The 21238-nt window shown below is 39.4% G+C and overlaps 1 protein-coding gene across 1 annotated transcript in view; it reads left to right on the top strand.

The window, feature by feature from the left end:
* Positions 1 to 21238, top strand: part of lekr1 (leucine, glutamate and lysine rich 1) — an 86929-nt gene that overhangs the window by 3678 nt on the left and 62013 nt on the right. The gene's annotated exons all lie outside the window — the stretch shown is intronic.

Below are 21238 nucleotides of genomic sequence, written 5' to 3'. Positions count from 1 at the left end.
CACCCACCCAGTTCCCCCGTAGAACCCTGAACAGAAACAAAGAACTGCAGCTAAAAGAAGGTCTGGCTTGGTTCTGCTGCGAGGAAACGATATCATGGGGATCCATTTATTCCAAGGCCCAGCCCGACCACAGGGGTCACTACCACAGCGCCCGCCCAGCACAGAGCAGCCCAGGGCCCACTCCATGGCTATTAGACCACAGAGCGGGACCCCAGCCCGCCCAACCAGAATGGGCACCGCAGCAATAGCACCCCCTACAGGTCAAGCCGGTGGTGCCCCAGAAAAATGGATCCCCAAGAAAATAATAAATAATAATAATAATAAAAAAATAAAGTGTCCTTGCCTGTTTAACAGCGTGGTTGTACGTTTTTAGTTGATCCTTTAAAAAGTCATAGTCGACTGTGGAGGATATTTATTCAGAAATAAGCCTTACTTTGCATTTCTGAGAATAGTTTTGTTCAAACTGTTATGAATCAGGAGCAGAAGAAAAAACGTCATTGGAAATAGTGCATTTGTGACACAGGAAATACAGTGAACAGGGCTCAAGCTCCCTGCTCCAAGCTTTTTGTAATGGGGAGGGGAAGGGGGGCGGGGTAGCTCTGCGTCAACAGTCCTGCCCACAACTCAATGACGAACTTCTACTAGAACCACTGCAGAATCTATGTCCTAGAAAATGACAGGTTTTTGGATTTTGTCTAAAGCCGGCATATTCATAGTTAAAAGACCACTGGGAATGCATTCAAGACACCTCCAAATTTGAGTTGGACTTTAATAGACTGTAGCACCATTATGCTGAACATGAACAGAAGTCTAAAACTTTTGGTTTACAGTATGAGCAATTGATGGTAAAGAAACCCAAGAAGTTTCAAGTTATTACCCCAACATGAAGCTCAGTTCTGTTGCAGTTTAATGCATTTTTCACATAATTTATCCCATTTTCCATTTATGATTGCTTCTTCTTCTTCTCCTTTAGTCTTTTCCCTTCAAGAGTTGCCCAAAATCCATTTCCTCCATCTAACCCTATCTTCTGCATCCTTTACTTTAAGACCAACTACCCTCATGTCTTCGTTTTCTGCATCAACAAACCTCCTCTTTGGTCTTCCTCCTGACTTCCTGGCTAGCAGCTCTAGACTCAGAATCCTTCTACCAAGATATTCACAGTCTCTCCTCTTGACATGTATGAACCATTTCAGTCTGGCCTCTCTGACTTCCCTGTACAGGTCCCCCCCCAGACAGTCCATATCCACCCATGAGGGCAGTTGTGACTAAACACACCGGGACGAATTTCGCTCGCGATATTCGCCGACGTTTAACGCCTCGTGACTAAACAAAGGGCACCAATGTGAGTGTGCACACCGACGCGAAAAAACCCCGCGCGTCAAAGCGTCACTTTTTAAAAAACGCTCCGGGTTCGTTTTTTTGGTTTTTGAATATTCGTCCCGGTGTGTACGGGCCTCAAGGCTGACTAGGCCTTTGTTTTTGGAGTCCACAGTAGCTAACAGCACTGTTTGCCTTTTTCATTATCAGTTGCTCACAAACACAAAGCAGGTTTGGCAGAGCACATCCCATGATGACAATGATCTCACAGGAACCACCCTGCGTGAAAGTCTTTCAACAGTTTGTTAACAGAAACATGACGTTTAGGGATGCTCCCTTGACGTGACTCAAAGAAATAATAATGAAAGAATTCCTTAGTGAACAAAATGAGGATTGGTAGCTCGGTCTGCTCAAAACTTGAATTTAGTCCAGAAAAATGGCTGTTTTTTTTTCTCTGATCTAAGGACTCTCTTCACGTTTGTTGTTTCATTTCCTCCGTCTGGTGCTCTCTAGTAATTTTTGGAATTTCTCATTGAGGCCAGACGAGGACTATAAATAATGCATGCCCTGGTTTTATGCTGTGTTGGCTAGTCTTTCCTCATGTGCAAGTATTGTCCACTAATCTTGCTGTAACAGTCTGTTTGGTGGCACACAACTAATACAAGTCCCACCAACTCGACTGTATGTTAACCTTTTAACACAGCACCACTGATACATTTAATTCGATATCCATTAGTAATTGACTTTCCTGGTACAAAAAGCTACTTTTGTTTTGTGTGTGATTGCCCCCAAACTCTAACTCTTGAAAAAATGAGACGTTATTACTAACAAATGAAGGAAGGAACCAAAATGCTGCTGTCTGTGTTTATTCTCAGGACCTCCGCAGGCATTTAACTTCATGTATCGTCTACTCAAATTCCAATAGGCCCCTAAAACAGTGGATGTTGTGGGCTTAGCCTCCTGCTGAGCTCACTTCAGCACCGTTTATTGGAGGAGGCTTAGGTAGCCGGGGTCGTGCAGGGAACACAAACCCAACAGAGGGATGTCTGCGTTGTGAGCATAACACTGTGGGCAGCGCCATGTGTAATGGCTGGCGTGGGAGGCGAAGAGGAGGCAGTGTACTAACAGGCCCATTTAAGTGCTGTTAATCCTGGTGTGCTGTGAGAGGGCTGGCACTGAGGTTTAGTGGTGGGCTGCTGTGAAGGAGTTCTGCGGTTACACACACAATGTTTTCCACCCACACACTCAGACTGCACTGAACCTTCAGGCCCGCAGATATTTATTGTGACTGTACACCGGGCCTGATGCAACACAATCAGGACACAAACATCACATTTTCTAATTTCGCCTCAGGGATTAATGAGGTATTTTTGAGTTGAAATGAATCTGAAAATGCAAAGAGAAAAGATTCACCCACAACTGGATGAGGTGGGATTTTTACAGACTAGATTTGCCCTCCTGTTGGCCATTAGAAATTCCGAGGCAGGGATGCTGTGACAAATGTGTCATTATGAACTAACTTGATCTGGATATCATGACATGATCTGCGTGTCATCTTCTTATGTCAGATTTCGATTTGGAATTATTTTATTAAGAACAAATTAATACTTCTTCAACTTTTTCAAGAAAAATTTCATGCTGATCTTAAAGCCAAAACAATCAATAAATCATTTCTACAGCATCTACCAACTGTTCCAATGTACTCAGATATTTTTACTCTTTCCTTTATTAATATTTTTTCATATTTATTTAAGTCCCATTTTGATCATCTCTTGATCTATTGTAAAAGCGTTCACAGCGGCCTTTTAATGATGAATACGCCTTCCTAGTTTTCAAGAACATAGTTCCAGATTAGAGTAGGGTACTTCATTAGAAATTCTCCTCTGAATTGCGTGTGAAACTGTCGGCATTTTTCTTAAGTTCCCATCATCCCTTTGTTTACATACCAGTTTACAGCCCCTCACTACCCGGACCTAACATTAGCGGTGCACGAAAAATAGGGAGCAACATCACAGCTATCCAGTTGTACAGTTTTAAGCCAGATCCTAGGCCAGACAAGGTGTGAAGGAATTTGTTTTATTATTATCATTGCTTAAATGTATTTGGTTAAATGTATGTTTAAATGTTAACTCAGATTGACCTTTTTACCTCTTCTGAAAACAGTTGTGTGTTTGTTCATCTGCTTCTCATCCCCCACCCAGGATGAGGGGTTTACGACACACTGTCCTCAGCTGATAAGGGATACTGTTTGAACTTAGAATCCAACCAAAAGGGTCATTTGACGACACCCCCTAATGAACTTTTTGTCTTTGTCTTGAATTGTTACCTCCCACTTGTGTTCTTAATAAAAGCAGCACAGGGAGAGGCAGACCTTTGAGAAGAGAAACGTGGTGGACCTTTACCAACACATTTGCTCCTCTCCCTCGTGCATGAGAAACTTGATTCTTGTTGTGGTTTGTTGTTTATAATTGTGTTTTTCTTTAATGTCTAGATGCATTTATCTGACACAAGGCGATTCTGAATCTAATCATATGTAAGTTGATGCATCTGAATGGAGCGGAGCAAAGGATTAGTGGCAGCAGACTGAAGCTTCTACATCGGTGCTACAATCTTTTTCTACTGCAAATTTATTTCTCCTCCTGATTCAACTACTATTGCTTTCTTTTCTTGTCACCATTCAACATCTTTAGTCCTTTACAATCTACACCAGGGGGGTCAAACTCATTTTGAGCGGGGGCCACATCAGCATAGTGGTTGTCCTCAAAGGGCCAGATAAAACTTATACATGTAACTAAATGTAATGAAAAATAAATGTAACTAGAGTGATCCCTTGCCATAACGCGGTTTACTTTTCACGGTTTCGCTACTTCACGGATTTGCATCGTGCATTGTGTTCTGCATTCTGATTGGCTGAAAAAAGTCATTCCGCTTCTTCTCTACCTGTGCGTCAATAACGTTGGAGTTTAATATGTACACGTACGTAAAACAGCATGCCAAATTTAAATTACATACGTGCAAATTCTCTAGCAATTTCGAGTTTCTCTAAAACCCATAGAAAAAGAGCGACAACAACTGCCTATCACTATGTTCTTCTCCCGACCAAACACAGCTGCACCGCGGGCTTCAAAAGAAGAAAACACTGCAGAGCGGAGTCAGGATGCAGCGGCTCAGTCTGTAGAGCAGTGAAATACACCTGAGTCACTATTTGTCCGACTTTTTTTATAATTATTTTAAATTTTCTCCCGTTTAATCCAATTACTCGGGTCTCGGTGGGTGGGGCTAATCTCTGCAATTTGAAGCCTTATGTTCACATCGATGATTAAAATTATTATTTGACAGTACAGTACAGAAGTTATTTGTTGAAAAAAACGTTTTTAAAGTACTTTGATTTGTGAAACAAATGCATGAGCCTGTAAAATGGTTTGTTCTTTCTTTTCAATGTATAATAGAGTATTTAATTGTATAATAATTGTAAAAAAAAAAAAAAAAAAAAAGGATTCTTCTTCACGGATTTTGCCTATCATTCTTTTTGGAACGTACCCCCCGCGAAAAACAAGGGTTAACTGTACTCCCTAATGTTAAATAACTCATTTATTTATTTACTATAACTTTTAAAGTGACAATAACAGTTGCATAGAAAACATATGTTTTCTTGTTACTCTAGCATAAATCTTTTTACATTTGATTCTGTCAGGTTAGGTTGTATGGAGAGTGTTTAAGTCCTAATGTAGTTGCCCAGTCCGATAGTTCAAGTCTGATTCTCCCTAGATATGAATAAATACACACCAATTTTTATTTTATTATTCTAAGAATTTAAAAACTTTCCTGCTCTTGCGGGCCACATCAAATGACATGGCGGGCCACATTTTGCCCGCGGGCCTTGAGTTTGACACATGTGATCTACACTCTACTCACTAGATGTGTTAATATAGCCATAAATTAAACATAAATCCTACATTTAATCCTCTAATATTGTTTTTATCAAAATAAAGAGATTAAATTAAAATGGAAACAGATGTTTAATGAGTAACTCCACTATAGGCACATTATTAACCCAGAATTTTATTTTAACTTCATTAATGTGTTTGAAATGCTCTAAAAATGTTTTTTTCTAATTTTATAATGTAAATGTGTGTCTGCAGTTGTTCTGATGTGTCTTTATTGATCCAGGGATTCTATCTTTTATTAAAGAAAAAGTCTAAATAATTTGCAAGGAGACAATAGATTTACTTTTTCTATTCTATTCTTTCTTTTTTCATCTCTTTTTTTTCTGTATTGTCTAGAGCATAAACCTGACTCCACATTAGGAAAAATAAAAACATTATTCAATGTACAGGATGTATTTTTGTTTTTTATCAATTTATATGACCAGACAAACAAGTTACTTCTATGTCCCAACAGTATAAGTATTTTTGAATTTAGCGCTTGTTAACGTGTACTTCTATCTGTCTGATCTGCACAGGCGGGAAACCGTAAAACCATTAATGTGTAAAGAAACCTGTACTAAATAATAGACTATGAATGAAAAACCATTAAATCCTGCACTTAGGCAGCTTGTTTGTTCTTGCAGGTTCTATTAGGAAAACGTGTGATTAAAGCAGACTATGTGCCAAAGCAGTAACAGAGAAATTACAGTGGTCTGAACATGAAGTTCATCTTGGTAATGTTGCTTCTTTGATTGATTTATTTTTGTTCCTTCTCAGTGTGATGGGTTTTTCCTTCTCTGAATTGTCAAAGTGACTTCAACTCGAAAGATGTGTTCTCCGTGTCCTGGCACAGTGTTCCGGTCTAAATAGTGCCGGGGGGCCCACCGCCAGCCCAGCACAGAACTTTTTCACGCCACAGCAGAGCACCTCTCGTTCTCCCCGAGATGCTGATGCAGCCCGTTTATTCGTCAAATGTCACAGACTGTCTCAGAAGTTCGAACACAGAGTGTAACAGGACAAGACGTTCACCATCCAAATGGAGAGGAAGCACGGCGTGAAAGAGACACGGGGAACTCACGGGAAAACGGGCGGAAGAAGGGACAGTTCTCGTGAATAACCTCTGACACAATCAGGTCTGGGAAGTTCAAGGAAGGACAGCTTATTGATAAAAAAATATATACTTTAAGCAACAACAAATGATGAAAAAACTTGTTATTTTTCATAGTTAAACCAGAGGAAATTTTCATTTAATCAACAATAGAAATGTTAATGAATGTAGATTAAGAGCACACAAAAAACTTCAGACACTACCTTCACTTAAATTAATTTACTTAAATGTCAATAAACATTTTCTAAGAGTAATTCTAAATTTACTATTTTATTGCAGGTATCTATTACAATAAATTGGGATTTTTTTGTTTTGTTCACAAACCTTTAAACTTAGCTTGATGACACTGTTTTGTCTGTGTTTCACTCAACACCACTGCCTAGTTAAGGTTAGATATTGAAAATTGACACTTTAACAGCGGAGATGTGACCATCAATAAGTAACACACGCTCTTTGACATGCCTCGCTCTAATGACTGTTCGTCCTTTCAACGTGATTCAGATGATTTTGACGTGGAGAAAAGTGGCTTCTCTTGTCAGCTTTGAATGAATATGCAACACAGTACCAACATAAAGTGTGGCATTGCATCCCAAAGCAAAGCTAATATGGAAAGCTGCTTTTCTCTGCCACTGAATCAGCTGATTTAGGTTGATGGCGCACACACTTCACTACTGTAAAGTGTTGCATGTCAACACAAAGCTGTTTGTCTCCGCTTTAGAAGTAGCTGATATTACATTAATTGCGTCAAAGTAAGGGTTGTCAAAACAATGTTGCTCCAGTGTGTAAAAAGGTTCAGATCAGAAAATCACGGCATTCGTTTAACTTTATTGATGAATCCTTTTCTGGATAAGTCCCCCCCCCCACCGCCCCCACACACACACACACACACACAAACACAAACACACAAACAATGACTCTTTCTTTCCCTGACACATGCACACAAATCGAAGCAAATTTTTCAGACGCCACCTGTCAGACTCTGGTTTCATTCATAATTCAGGTGAGTGTGGTAGATCATCTGGGATTCATTCCCAAGAATTACAAAATAATAATAAATTATGAAGGGTTCGTTTACATGCCATAAACGTCGACCTATGAACTTTCAAAATGCATTCCATTAATGCCTGCTGGTTCTCTTTGTAACTTTCCAAGAAGGTGACTTCTGGTAGTTTCCCATCTTTTTGCTAGTTGCTCAATGTTGTAGGCTTACACCATTTTTATCTTCTCCATCCCTCCTTTAGTCCATAACCACTACTTAAAAATGTGGCTCATTGCTTTAACAGGATTCAAAATGTCGGTTAGGTAGAGGGGTAGAATCAAATGTTGTATTACAGTTGCCTTGTTCTTGAAAGTTAGCTTTTATTTTGGCAATGACTCTTTCCCAAAATGTAATTTCTCAACTCATCCCTCATGTCAAATCTTTAAGCCTCTTGACCAGTGCCTAGAGTGTACCAACTGCTCATCGGAAAGTGGTTGAAAGTGGAGAATAAACCTTTTATATTTAGATTTTTGGTTTCCATCCATCTATCTTTCAATATTAGGATCATGAGCTGCTGGGGCCTATCCCCAGCTCCTATTTAGGGAAGGTGCGGTTCACCCTGGACAGGTTGGCAGATCTCTGGTTCCCTTGTTCTTTATTTTTTTTTTTTTTCGTATTTCTAACAAAGCCAAGACTTTTTCCATTAGCTGTCATCAGTCATATTTTTTCACAAAAAACTGTTTATAGGATTTTACAAAAGAAGCACAATGAAAATATGGAGCACATATTTGCAAAAAGCAAAAACAAAGAGATGATCTTGTACAGTTAACATTACAGGTGTTGTAAGGTGTCATCAGCGTAGCATAGAGTGACATTATCTCAGTGGTTTCTGTTTAGTTTGGATCAGTTTCTTTTATCTGTGTGGATAACTGCTTGACTGTGATACATTGAGACATTCTGCCACAACATAATGGCTTTTCTGAACAATTTGAGTGGTTTTTTTTTATTAACTGCTAATGTCACAGTCTTGGGAGTTTTTGGTTTTTGTTGTTGGAGGCTGCTGTGCCCTTGATTGGGTATTTAGGTGGCACTTACAATATCATTGGTGTTGGAATGTTCTGTTGGTTTTCTGTGTTAGGTATTCAAGCATGTGTGGAAACTGGCCTTCATGCATTTGAGTCCTTTGTGTTCATTGTGACATCTAAGCTGTACATTTATTTTAATTTTAATTACTGAAATGAACCTTGAAAAAAATATGATCCTTCTGTACTGGAAAAGTAGAAAACAGTCCATTGAGTTTCCTCCTTGTTTCATGGGTTTTCTGTAATCTACACTGCTGTCGTTTATGGAAGTCATTTGTAATTAGTCTGGCAAAGAATTATGAATATTTTTCAGTACTACAGTAAAATACAGTTTTTTTTTAAACCAACAACAGTAAAACAATACTTTGATTAACTTTATGACCTTTTTTTGCTTAGATATTTGGCTCTGATGAAACATTTTTGGATAGCTTAAAAATGTAACGCTTCAATTTTACTCTTATTTTAACTTTGTTTATTTACAAGGAACTGTTTACTACTTAGGAGACATTTGAAATATGAAAAGTAAATAAAGTATTTGGGGCTTTTCTCTTCAGAGGCATTACTAATAATCTTAGAGACACTGGCTGCTGTCTTGTTTTCCCCCGATGGAGGGAGTGCGGTTAAAGCTGCAAACAAAGGGACACCAAAGAAGAACAAATAAAAACTAATTCACAGGGTCATTGGCCTCAGCTGACAAAATAGAAAATACACAAACCCACACCGTTACCCACACCGTGCTGAGCTGTGTTGTGATGCTCGTTCTAGTGGGGCTAACGGAAGCACATGCACTGTCTGCTAACTCTGATTAATGTAACAGACTGAACCCCCACCCCATTGTCTCTAGTTTTTTTTTCTTTCTTCCTCCTTTCTTTCATTGGCTGTCCTGCTGCCCTGTTTTTACCTCCTCTGTCTGCACGGTGTCTGGCTTTCAAACCTAGGCCCAGAGAGGGGAATCATTAAATTATAATACAAGTAGTTCTCTTGCTGTGATGGCACTGTATATGGCTGACTGTCGTCTATGCTGTAAATAATGTAGAGGGGCTGTTTCAGTGCTGTCTATAGTTTTTGTTGGAGAGTTGCTTAAACATGATACACTCGCTTGAGGAACTTACTTGTGTTTCAGAAGCTTGTGTCAAAGCAGAGATTCACTACATTGGGTTACACCATTAAAAATTGAGCGTTGTTCTCTTCATTAAAGACTTTTACACATCTGTTGCTTAAAAGCAAAAAAAAAAAAAAGTTCTTGCAAAGGGAAATAAAAAGGAGTGAAGGAGAAATGGCACCAAAATGATGACATCCACAACATCTGCAACATCTGAATTTTTGCAAAGATGGATGTGCACATTGTGCATTTAAAAATGAAAGCGATCACCGCTAATTCCGCTGAGAAAGTGGGTGTGTGCATGTGTTAGCCTCTTCCTGGAAGGGGCTGTTCCTCACTAATCTGATAACCCACTTGTTTTCATGGACTGGGAGGGGCTGGTGCTCAGAGCGCAGGTTTTTAGAGGAATACTCTGAAGTGGGGTTGTTGTTTTTTTGTGAGGAATAAACATCATCATACACTTAAAAGCTCAAAAAAATTAGATTATGCATGATAGTACTGCACCACCGGGCTGCACGGTGGCGCAGTGGTTAGCACTCTTGCCTCACAGCAAGAAGGCCCCCGGTTCAAGTCCTGGCTGAGGGACCTGAAACAGAACATCAATGGGGGACCTTTCTGTGTGGAGTTTGCATGTTCTCCCCGTGCATGCATGGGTTTTCCACAGGATTTCTGGCTCCCTCCCACTGTCCAAAAACATGCTTCAGAGGTTAATTGGTTAATCTAAATTGTCCCTGGGTGGGAATGTAAGAGTAAATGGGTGTGTGTTTGAGGACATTCTACCCTGCGACAAACTGGCGACCTGTCCAGGATGTCCCCTGCCTTCACCCACAAGTGGCCAGGATAGGCTCCAGCAGCCCAGTGACCCTGAAAGGGAAAAACGGAATAGAAAATGAATGAATGATATAAGCCCTTTAAATACAGACAAATATTCAGAAACAAAATGATCTATAACCTTTGGAGGCTAGAAATGGGATAAACTCAGACCACAGATGGTGGTCAGGGGCCAAACCATGCTAATACATCGTTCCAGGTGGGGAATGAAAGGCTGTGAAATGCTCTGTATTAACCTTTTAACACCGGAGATATCGCCGGCGACACCTAACCATTCAGTGATTAACGTCATTCCAGCGGATTCTGACTCAAAAAAGCTGTTTTATATATTTTTGTAATTTATTTAACCTTTATTTACCTAGGAATTGTCCCACTGAGATTAAGAATCTCTTTTCAAGGGAGTCCTGGCTAGGGGGAAACAATAAAAATAGATTGGCTTTGCACTGACAGCACAAAGCTGCTTTTGTCTGCATCATCAGCTGATTTACATTGATTGTGTAAACACTTCACTACTGCAAAGTGTTGCATTTCAGAATCCAATGGAATTATGTTAATTACCTAAATGGTTAAAAAGTTACAGTGGTTGAATGTCAACACTGCAGCTACAGCTTTAGTGTTAAAGGGTTAAGGTAAAAAATTTGATGGTGATGGATTGAGGAAAAAAGGAAGACTGTTGGTTCATAATGAAGATGTAATGATGAGTGGTGAGTAGAGTGAAGGAACCCAAAGTTTCTGAAACTGAAGTAGTTCTTCCTTATTGAAGTTTGTGCTAAAAGCTTCTCTACATGACTAGGTCTAGCTGTTTCAGAGGATTTGTCACTCAGTGTGTCCTTCCTCCGACTATAGGGCAGTGTCAATCTTGATGAATAAACTCACCTGTAGAACTCTGATGTGGATGAAACAGTGACAGGTGGAGCTCTGTGAAAAGAAAAGCCTATACGTGTTCTCTTACTACATTACGGTTCACCTTACGCAGTCTCTGTGTTTTGCATAATTTGTTTGTTTGTTTTTTAAACAGACACTGCGTTCTGCGTCCTGATTGGCTGTTGACCTTGTCAATTAATCTCCTCCATGCTGCTGTACAAAATGCGTTATAATTCCAAATCTATATAGATTTTTTAGCTCGAGCAGATTTTTTTTTTCTATAATATAATAATAATATAATTCTATATAATACTGGACTTATTTTTTATGAAGGTTTGAACTTTGAGAATGTCAACAAAATAGAAAAGTGTGAAAATGTTATTGTGTGTAAATGGGTGACTGTAAAGCGCTTTGGGCCTAAGGAAGCAGCAGAGTGCTGTATAATTCGCCATTTACTATTTGTCCTTTACCTCAAAGCTTCAATCACATTTTGTTTCATTTAAGACAGTATATACCGGTACCTAAAGGTATTTGGAATTTTGCTTTGTCACCTTTAGCTTACCATTAAATTGGCAATTCAGGTTGTAGGCTAATTTAAAAATAAAAGAGAGAACATTTGGTAGTAATAGTATTTAACTCTTACTTAGTCAACAAATGCATATGGAAATCATTTAAATGTTTTGTATAGTGCATTGTTAAAAAACTGGGGGGGAATTTGCATGAATTTTAATGGATAAAAGGCAAACCTTGAGCCTAAACAGCATTGCATTATGATCCATCACACATCAAAAGCTGCTCTGGAGCATTTTATTTTTCAATAAAATGCTCCAGAGCAAAGATTAAAAAAGACCAACCAGCCCAAAATCAAAGAAATTGTTCATAACTGTTCAACACCGCAGGATTCAAGATGACATCAACTTCTGTTATCACATCAGTGCAAGGATGCAGCCTCAAAGAGTAAACAGTGCTGGACTGGCCTTTCTGCAGTCCCGATCTGTTCTCAATGAGGAATGGAATTTTTCATATGAGAAAGTTGACAACTCTGTGTTGTTTAAAACCTTTAGATGTCTGGTATGTGACAAAAAACATCAGAAAAGCACAAAACCTGGTATAGATTTGTTTGATTAAAAACAACTTTTAAAAATCAATCACAGGAATTAAAAGCTAGAACAGATGTATAGACTAAAAAAATGTATTAGAAAAATGTTTTATTAATAATAACACATTATTTGAGTTCATATAGTGTGCATTAAACAAACATGGTTTAATATTTGGGTCTTTTTATTGACTACAGAAGTGAAACCCTTGTGCAAAGGGCACCCAGTCAGACCTTTTCCTGATGCGGGTTCCCCAGGCTAGTTGTTTGTTTTTGTGTGTGTCATGCCGTGCCGTGCTGCGTCTCGCCCATTGTTTTCTGGGTGATGTCATGCGTGGCCGAGTGTTGGTCGGGGGAACCATAGGTGATTCTTTCCCTTCCACTGCCCTTTCCCTGCTTCCACGCACATGGGCGGACACGAAAAGGGAAGTGGGGGCAAGAAAAGATAAGATATGCAAACAGATGGCCAACGAGTCACGCGACAAGCATGCAACTCTGAATCCTGGTTTGCCATCCAACGCCACACCTTAGAACTCTCCTACCGTTTACAAACCCATTCCGACTCCTGACATATTTCAAACCTGAGTACTTTTCCTTTGTCTGCTGCCCTAATTCCGTCTTAACCCCTTAATAGTTTGTTGATCCCTTAAAAATCTTTTATTATACAGTATGTTTGTAAAAACATAGCAACTAGATATATTTTTTAGTCTATCTAGACAAACACAACCACAGATTTGGTCATATCCAACACTCTTTAAAGCTATTCAGTAAAACCAGAGCTGTCTGATCTCAACTACTTAAACACTTATGCCTTCTCTCTTGCACATCTGTGCATCCCTTGTGCCTTATACCCCCTCCCCTCCCGCCTTTCCATTCTTCCACTCACAACTATTCACTGAGGCACGCACACCCCCACACCCTCAGAAGCACAGACACGGGTGAAGACATCAGGGTGGTACAAGTTACACACATCTACACGCACACACTCACATGCATTCTTGCCGTGTAATGTGTGCTGTGCTGTGGGGTCCAGATGAGTGTCGGTTATCGCTACACTGAGCAACACAGTGGGGGTCACGAAATTCAACAAAGCCACAGATAAATAAAACACTCATCTATAACATATATTTTGTTTTGAAAAACCAAATCTGGGAAATGCCACTAATATCAATGATTAACAAGTTTTAGGGACAAAAGCATGGTTTAGTCTTTTAACTGCATGATCCCTCCTCAAATGCTTGCGGGATCCATCGGGTGTGTTACTGCGCAGGAAACGATTGAAGCAGGATGACGTACAGACAGAGAGAACAAAGCTTTTGTTCCATTCAAAGAGAAAGAGCTGAAAGAGTGACTGGAGTCAGGTATGGTGTGACGCAGCACTTGTGTCTTTTATGTCTGCAATCAATCCAGTGCCAGGCTTCATGTCAAAAGGCCCTCATGCACTTCATCCTTCAACCAGAAATCCTAAAAAGGCCACAAAGAATCCTGTTCATTCAGCACCCACCTCAGTGAAAATAGTATTTTTGCTGTTTTTAACAAGTTTCTTGTGGCATTTTTCTGATGATGGAGGACAAAGAAAACTGATCTCAAAAAGTGCATTTCTGAGTATTTCTTTATTCAAAATGTTGAGAATCGGGAGCAGATGAAAAATACAGTTTAAAAATGGGCGTATTTGTGACGTAGAAAATACGCTGGGCAGGCCACAAACTCCATAGCTAGAGCATCATCATCTACTAGCGGGGGAACATGTGAACAGAGAAATCTCACCAACATGGAAGGGAAGGGGGGCGGCGTTGCTCCCCACCAATATTCCTGCCCACCACTCAGAGGTGAATTTCTGTTGAACTACTGCCGCTCTGCAGAATCGATGTCTTAGAAAAGCTGCATAGTCATGCTAAATTTAATTAATTAATTTAGTGTGTTAATTTCTGATAACGCCATTAACCCGCCTATACCATGGTCACTCACAAAAGAAATACATATTAAATCAGTTTTTAGTATTTTATTCTTGTTAATTTTTTGGTTTAAATCGATTTTTCACAAAAACTGACAATTTGTTACGTGGTGCTGCCGCTTAGCCGGCTGAGCCGGCACCGACCTCGACTGCAGCGGCAAAGGAAAGCGATATCTATGCTGGTCGCCATGGTGGGTCAATAAAAGCGTCACTTCAGAGAAAAAGTTCTCCTTTTACCACTTGTTTCTGTCCAGATGATGAAGCAAAATTTTGTTTTAAAGAAGCCAGCACAGAGATATAAAACAATTAGATGTGACCGGAACGTCTTTTTGCATTTTCACCGTTAATTATCACTTTTTAAACCACACCCAGCAGCCAATCAGAATCAAGAATTCACATGGACCATAGTATAATGAAAAGTTATGGAGTTTTGCTCAGGTAACAATCCATGCCCTATTTTAGTCAATGATTTGGGTTAAAACATTGTGAATAAATGTTTGTAACATATTGGAAAGGATTTATTTTAAATTGTGGGGTTTTGTCATAAAGCCTAGCCAGGACTGCCTGTTCTGCCTTATTCAATGGCTGCTTGTTGAGTCAGGTTTGTTCAGGAGATGTGTTTTCACGTGTGCACGGCTTATGATAGTAGACTGCTCTGTATTTGAGAGTGGTGGGGGTGTTTTCATGTGTGTGTGCGCATATGTGTGGAAGGTCTGTGTTCGTGACAGTGACCCACTTCTGGGGTTTTTGATGAGCCATATGGATCACGGCAGCTGGAGCTGAGGAGGCAGAGGTGGATGAAGGAAAAGACAGGAGGATTTAGAGGACAGCGAGGGGGGGAAGGGGGCATTTTGGGGGAAGATCGGAAGGCTAAAAGGGAGAAAAAATGACTGGAGATAAATTTTTTTATGGAAAACCAAAAGAATATCATGGAAATGTAAAAATGAAGGGGTTGTTTAAACGCAGAAGTCAAAGTGTAAAAAATTGACACGCACAATATTTAAGAATCTGCAATTAAGATTTAGATGCATGTAACAGATTACATCTAACAAACCAAAGAGATAGAGATTTAAAAAATATTTTTTCAGTGTCATTTTTTGTTGTGTTTCTTGTCTGTAGACCATAACGTGTTTCCATTTTATCTGGAAAACGCTGAGTAAATCAGTGCTCAAAGATTTGGGGGCATTTAGTGCTGAGTTTTGTTCTGCTTAATATTTAATCTACAGCTGACTTGGAGAGCCTGTAGCTGCCACAACACCAGTAAGGAACATCAAAGAGGTACTTTGGAGGTCAGCTCTGCAGAAGGGACAAACTGTTAGGCGTTCAAACTTGTGTACATTCTTTTATATTAGCAGATCTGAAATTGTAATATCAGAGAAAAAAAAGTGTCCTGTCAATATTTGTTTAATCCACCAAAAACTGCATTTCCCAGAGCCCCACCCCTTCACATTTGGTATCACTCAAAACTTCCAAATGTCATCAGTAGTACGCAGTGGATGAGAGATGTTTAGGTTTTTTTCACATTTACATTCTGACAGTCAGGTACATGAGATGCAGAGGATAGACGTTAGAATGAAAAACATTAGAAAATTGTTCCCCTTTTATTTAGATCAACATAGTTTTCCCTGCTTTTCTCGAAAATGTAAAAGTGTCTTTTGCTCTCTAAACTATTCCTTTAGAAGCGTGATCACATGTGTGTTTTTGGGTGCATGTGTGCCAGCAAGAAGAAGGTTCAGCTTTGTGGTTTGAGGGTTAAGTAAACGCGTTGTGTCAGCAGGGCTGAGCTCAGTCTCAGGCTCACACGATCTATGAGCGGCGAGCAAATGTTCCCCCCTGAGGTGTGCACAAAAGTGTGTTTTAGGCCTGAGCAAGTATTTGAGTTATGCATCAGTCCTCATCAGTCTTGTTGGATCCTTGCTGTCTTGATTTTGTGACTACATCTTGCCCATGCACGCTCTTTCTCCCAAACGCACATAAAAATGTTCTTAAACAAGCATTTTTATACAAACCACAGTCATGCAATACACACTTGTGGACTTGCTGCATATTTGCTTGAAAGAACCATTAGAAAGTCTGTATAGTAAACACCTAAACCCCCGGGGGCTCAGTGCTACATTTTCCTCACTCGTTCATGCCGTCACCCTTACTGACTCTCTCTGTTATGCACACGATGTTTGTACAAACCCATGCACATACACACACATATCTAGAAAAAGATTATTTTATTGTCAGAAGTGCTATGTCTACACAGTTCAATATGTTGTCATCTTGTTGCAGAGCTTTTTTATTTTCTACTTTGTTTTGTTTATCTGTCGTCTTGTCATTTCTGCATATCTTTTAGAAGAAAGTTTTAATCCATTGTAAAACCGTATTATTTGCAAGTGGCTCCAGCTGTCCTCCAACAGCAAAATCAGCGCGAAGCTGCAGTAGTCCTGAGAAGCTGTGTAAAATCATTAGAAGTTCACAACCGTCACAAAGCCGTCTTCTCTGCTGCTAACACAGAGCTCCACTGCTCCTGGTGTGTCTGTGTCTCTTAGCAGCCGGACACATGGAGAAAGCAGTGACGTCATCGCCTTGCCTCCCCGCTGGAAATGCTTATTCGAATTGAGTAATGCGACAATGTTTGCAGGGTGGATGTTAAAATAAAAATGCAATCCCCTCTTTGAGTTTTCGTTTTAATTATGACACAGAATAAGCGGTTTTTAAGTAGAAATGAAAAAGCATTTTGAAGTATTGATTTTTCATTTGAATTTTGAGTCATTTGATGCAGTTACATTGTGAAAATGAAAAAAACATTTCAGTCAATGCATTATAAATGTCAAATTAGACATTTCTAAATGATTTTTGCTACACATTTCCCTGAGAACTTGTTGAAAATGAAATGTCAAATTCCATTTTCATTATCGTTTTAATTAAGTGACAGAGTAAGCGGTGTTGAAGTAGAAAATGAAAAAGCATTTTGGTGAATTGCTTTTTCATTTTAATTTTGAGTCAAAAAATGCAGCTTCGTTTTGAAAATGAAAAAGCAATTCTGGTTTTGACTTTTATTTTTAATTATGCTACAGAATCGCTTTCGTAGATTGTGGTTGTTTACACGCTCCACTAGGAGGGCGTGTAAACAGATGGATGTTGGAATAGGGGCGGGCTTACTTCCACGCCAACAGTCCCACCCACAAATCTGAATTTCTAATGAATTATTGCTGCCCTGCAGGAACTTTGTCATAGAAAACGACAAAGGCTTTTTGATTTTGGCTAAAAACACCACAATCATAATTAAAATATAATCACTTTCACAATATTTCAAAAGATGATTGGAGTGTGACTTTTATGTGAAAGCATATTTTGAAGAAAGGGACAGTTCAGTAACCTTAATACTCAGAAAATCCCAAGCCGAAATCCATCCTTAATCCATTATCCTCAGTCTGAAGGATCTCAAGTAAAGAATTTTAGTAAAGTAAATCAAAAATCTTAAGTTTAGCACTTTTACTTTAAACTTTGACAATATTCTGGTTATAGTATGTCTGCAGTCTGTCCTCCGGTCAGGCAATGCTGTTAAAAAAAGACTCCAGCAGTGTTGAAGACACAAGGCAGATGAGATTCTTACCATCACCTGACAGGGACAGACAAGATGCTGACATGGCGCAAGAAGGCCTTTGATAGGCCTTTGATAAGACATGAAATGCGTCCAGGAAGAAGACAGAGAGAAGCCTGTCTGCAGCCACCTGTCAGTCATTTGTCACACTAAAGGCACCACCAAAAGGCTCTTGGGGCTTTATCTGTTCACACTGTAGTAAGAAAAAATGTAAAAAAGGTTGAAACAAATGGATTGGTGGATGGTTAAATAGTGTTAAAGCATTGCATCTTTTTATGTTGGTCTAATTCCTTTTGCATATTTGGAGAGTTCTGACATAGACTCTGTCTACATGTCACCTACATATTGCGTCCTTGTTGCACATACAGGTATAGGGATGAAAGCTAGATTGAATTTCTTCCCTTTTAAGCCTAAAATAAATAAAAGCTGCTTGTCAAGGATAGAATGACAAAAAAGGAGAAAGCGAATATATGTAGAAGAGAAGAGCAATGCTGTAAGAAAATGTGTAATGGAAGGATTAGAGGATTTGTGTTCCTCTGCTTTGAACCCCTGAAAAATGATGTTCCTGAAAACAAGTAAATTAGAATTCTCATGCAAAGAGATTGTTTCAATGCTCAAAGAATAACCTTCAGAGAACTTCATGCTATTTTGGATAATGCGGAGGCTGTCTCCTGTCATCTTTTTACCAAAATAAGGGGAGAACTGCGTTCTATTAAAACGCAAAAGTTAATGCGCTGTCTTAGAACTGCATCAATGACTTTCACAGCTTGTTATCCATCCAGTTGTGAAGAAGTTGTGAATTCTTTGTTTTGAACTTTTGAAGCTTGCAGTACCCTTTACGTAAAAGAAAAAAATGTTTTTTCCCCCCACTAAACTCACAAGTACTATAAGATCTTCTAAAAAACAGAAGAACTTCTTTTAAGCCTTAATCACATGTGACCACATGGGGGGGGGTTGACCTGTACAGGTTCTACGGGTTTTTGGGTTGTCCAGGCCCGTGGAGGGTCGTATAGAGAAGCGATCACATCTTAAGGGGAGCGATGGTGTGTCTTGCAGTTCCTTTGAGCGTTGTATGGCCACCTTAAGAAACGTCGTAAAAATGGGACATATCATTCTGAGTGGGGTTAGAGTGATGGTGAAGTATTCCTGAGGCTGATGTGAGTTGCACACACTTTTAACGTATGGGTGATGCAGCACTGGTGAGGTGTGAGTAAATGCACTTAAGATGCCTGTAGGATGCCCACAAACTTCACTCTGTCTAATTTACTCATTTCTGATAGCCAGGCTGCTTGAAAAGAGCGTGCACAAATCAAGTAAACAAGACTTGTTGTGCAGTTCAAAGGATTCAAGGGGGTTTAAAAAAATAGATTTTTACATCCCTGCACCACCCCTTACTTACCTTGGCATTAAGATTTTTCTTGCGTAGTGACTCACAGAGCGGCCCACGATCCTGATATTTCCTGTTTGCAACCTGCGTGCCCCATTTAGGACACGTTTGTCCTTTTTCCAACTGTAAGGGTTTTATTTGCCTGCTTAAAAAATGGTAAAGCAACTTTTAAAAATGTTTTTTAAATATTGTGTATTTTTTACATCTACAGCAATAAGATGAAGAATGAAAAATGTTCATTCATTTTTTTGTTCTTGGTGCGGTTATTATCGGATTAATATTACAGCACAGTCCCACTGCCAGACCTTCTATTAGGATGTGATCACACTGAGTAAAGTCCTTTGACTTAGCTATCTAGTTTCCTGTCAGTGTACCCTTCATAACATTATGGCTTTGTCCGAATTCCTGCCCTACTCCCTAACTACTACAAAACTATATAGTGAAGCACTATGTAGTAGCCCTGGATTTTAAAAGCAATTCGGACACCATGCTGACTACTTTATTTTCTTAAACCGCAAATATGACGCCATTGAGTTCACAAAGTGAAAATCTAATCTATATGGGCATTTTGCGACAACCATTTATGAATGCACTGTGTTCTGAAGATGAAAATATTGATGGTTTATTAAAAATACATTTAAATACATTTTCTTTGCAAAAATTGTTTAAACACAATACATAATGGTATATATTCGCCAATCTAGAAAGCATTGATGAACACTGGTTTTTTGCAGAGACTTATGGGAAATTTCCAGGGCACTCGATTTTGGAATTGTAGATTCGGACAGCACTACAAAATGGCAAAAGGACTATATAGTGCACTATGTAGTGAATAAGGATGGAATTCGGACACAACCTTAGTCTTTTAACCACCAGTCCAACCGGTGATGCTTAACGTGAAACACTGAGTCCTTTTTCATTGTTTTTGAATTTGAATTGAACCCACATGCTCCCAGTCTCAGGGCGGGCACTCCTCCACTTCGCCATTAAGGCCCGTGCACACCGGGACGAATATTCGCTAGGCGTTATTCGCCAGCGTTTTTCGCCACGTTTTTTGTGTTCACACCCAGGCGATTTTCGTTGACAATGAGCCGAGCGAACATGCAATTTCATTCCCTGACATTAGATGGCGCTTAATGTAAACAGAAATACTCCTGTACACAAGGTGGCGCTGTGCAACTTTACGCTTCTTAAAGTCGCTTTTCACTCAGAAGAAGAAGGCAAGTATTTACGCGCTTGTCAGAATCATACAAAGAAAACATGAATATTTCAAGCACCAGTAGCTCCAATTGGTGCTTGGTTCGGGGATATTTTAGAATGTCTGTCTTTATTTCTTCGCGGCACTGTAGACGCTACTCGGCGTCTATCTTCTTCGCTGGTATGTGTGCTCAGCAAGGCAGTTTTGTGTTTGAGCGCCCCCAAGTGGTGTTTTACTGTAACTTCAGAAGCTCCAGACACGTGTGCAAAAGCGCCATTCTCATTGGTCGAATAGATCTCGACGCGAGGCGTCAAAAAAAAAAAACGAACCCGAGGCATTTTTTTTTAGACGCTTTGACGCGTGGCGTTTTTCGCGTCGGTGTGCACACTCTCATTGGTGCCCTTTGTTTAGTCACGAGGTGTTAAACGTCGGCGAAAATCGCCGGCGAAATTCGTCCCGGTGTGAACAGGCCTTTAGGCTGAAGAAAGATTAAAAACAAACCGAAAAAAAACACATATGGTATGTGGTTCCTTGTTTAAATAAAGAAAACCAAGATTTTTTTTTAGAATCCCATTTAGTTTAAAAATTGCGAACATTTCCCCTTTTAACCTGAATGCTTTAATTGTGCAAACATTTTTTTCAGCAGTTAAAAACAATGATAACTCAGATTTGTGATATGTATCATTCAGAAGCATAACATTTAAGTATGTAACTAAGTAAGCAACTTTTGAGCAGAAAATTCATATTTTTATGAAAATATTTCATTGCCAATATACTGTCATTTGACTGTGAAAAACGTATG

This window comes from Oryzias latipes, chromosome 13 (genome assembly GCF_002234675.1).
Source record: "Oryzias latipes chromosome 13, ASM223467v1".
NCBI classification, from domain to species: Eukaryota; Metazoa; Chordata; class Actinopteri; order Beloniformes; family Adrianichthyidae; genus Oryzias; species Oryzias latipes.
The sequence above is the reverse complement of the archived record's forward strand: the minus strand, read 5'-3'. Positions and strand labels throughout refer to the sequence as shown.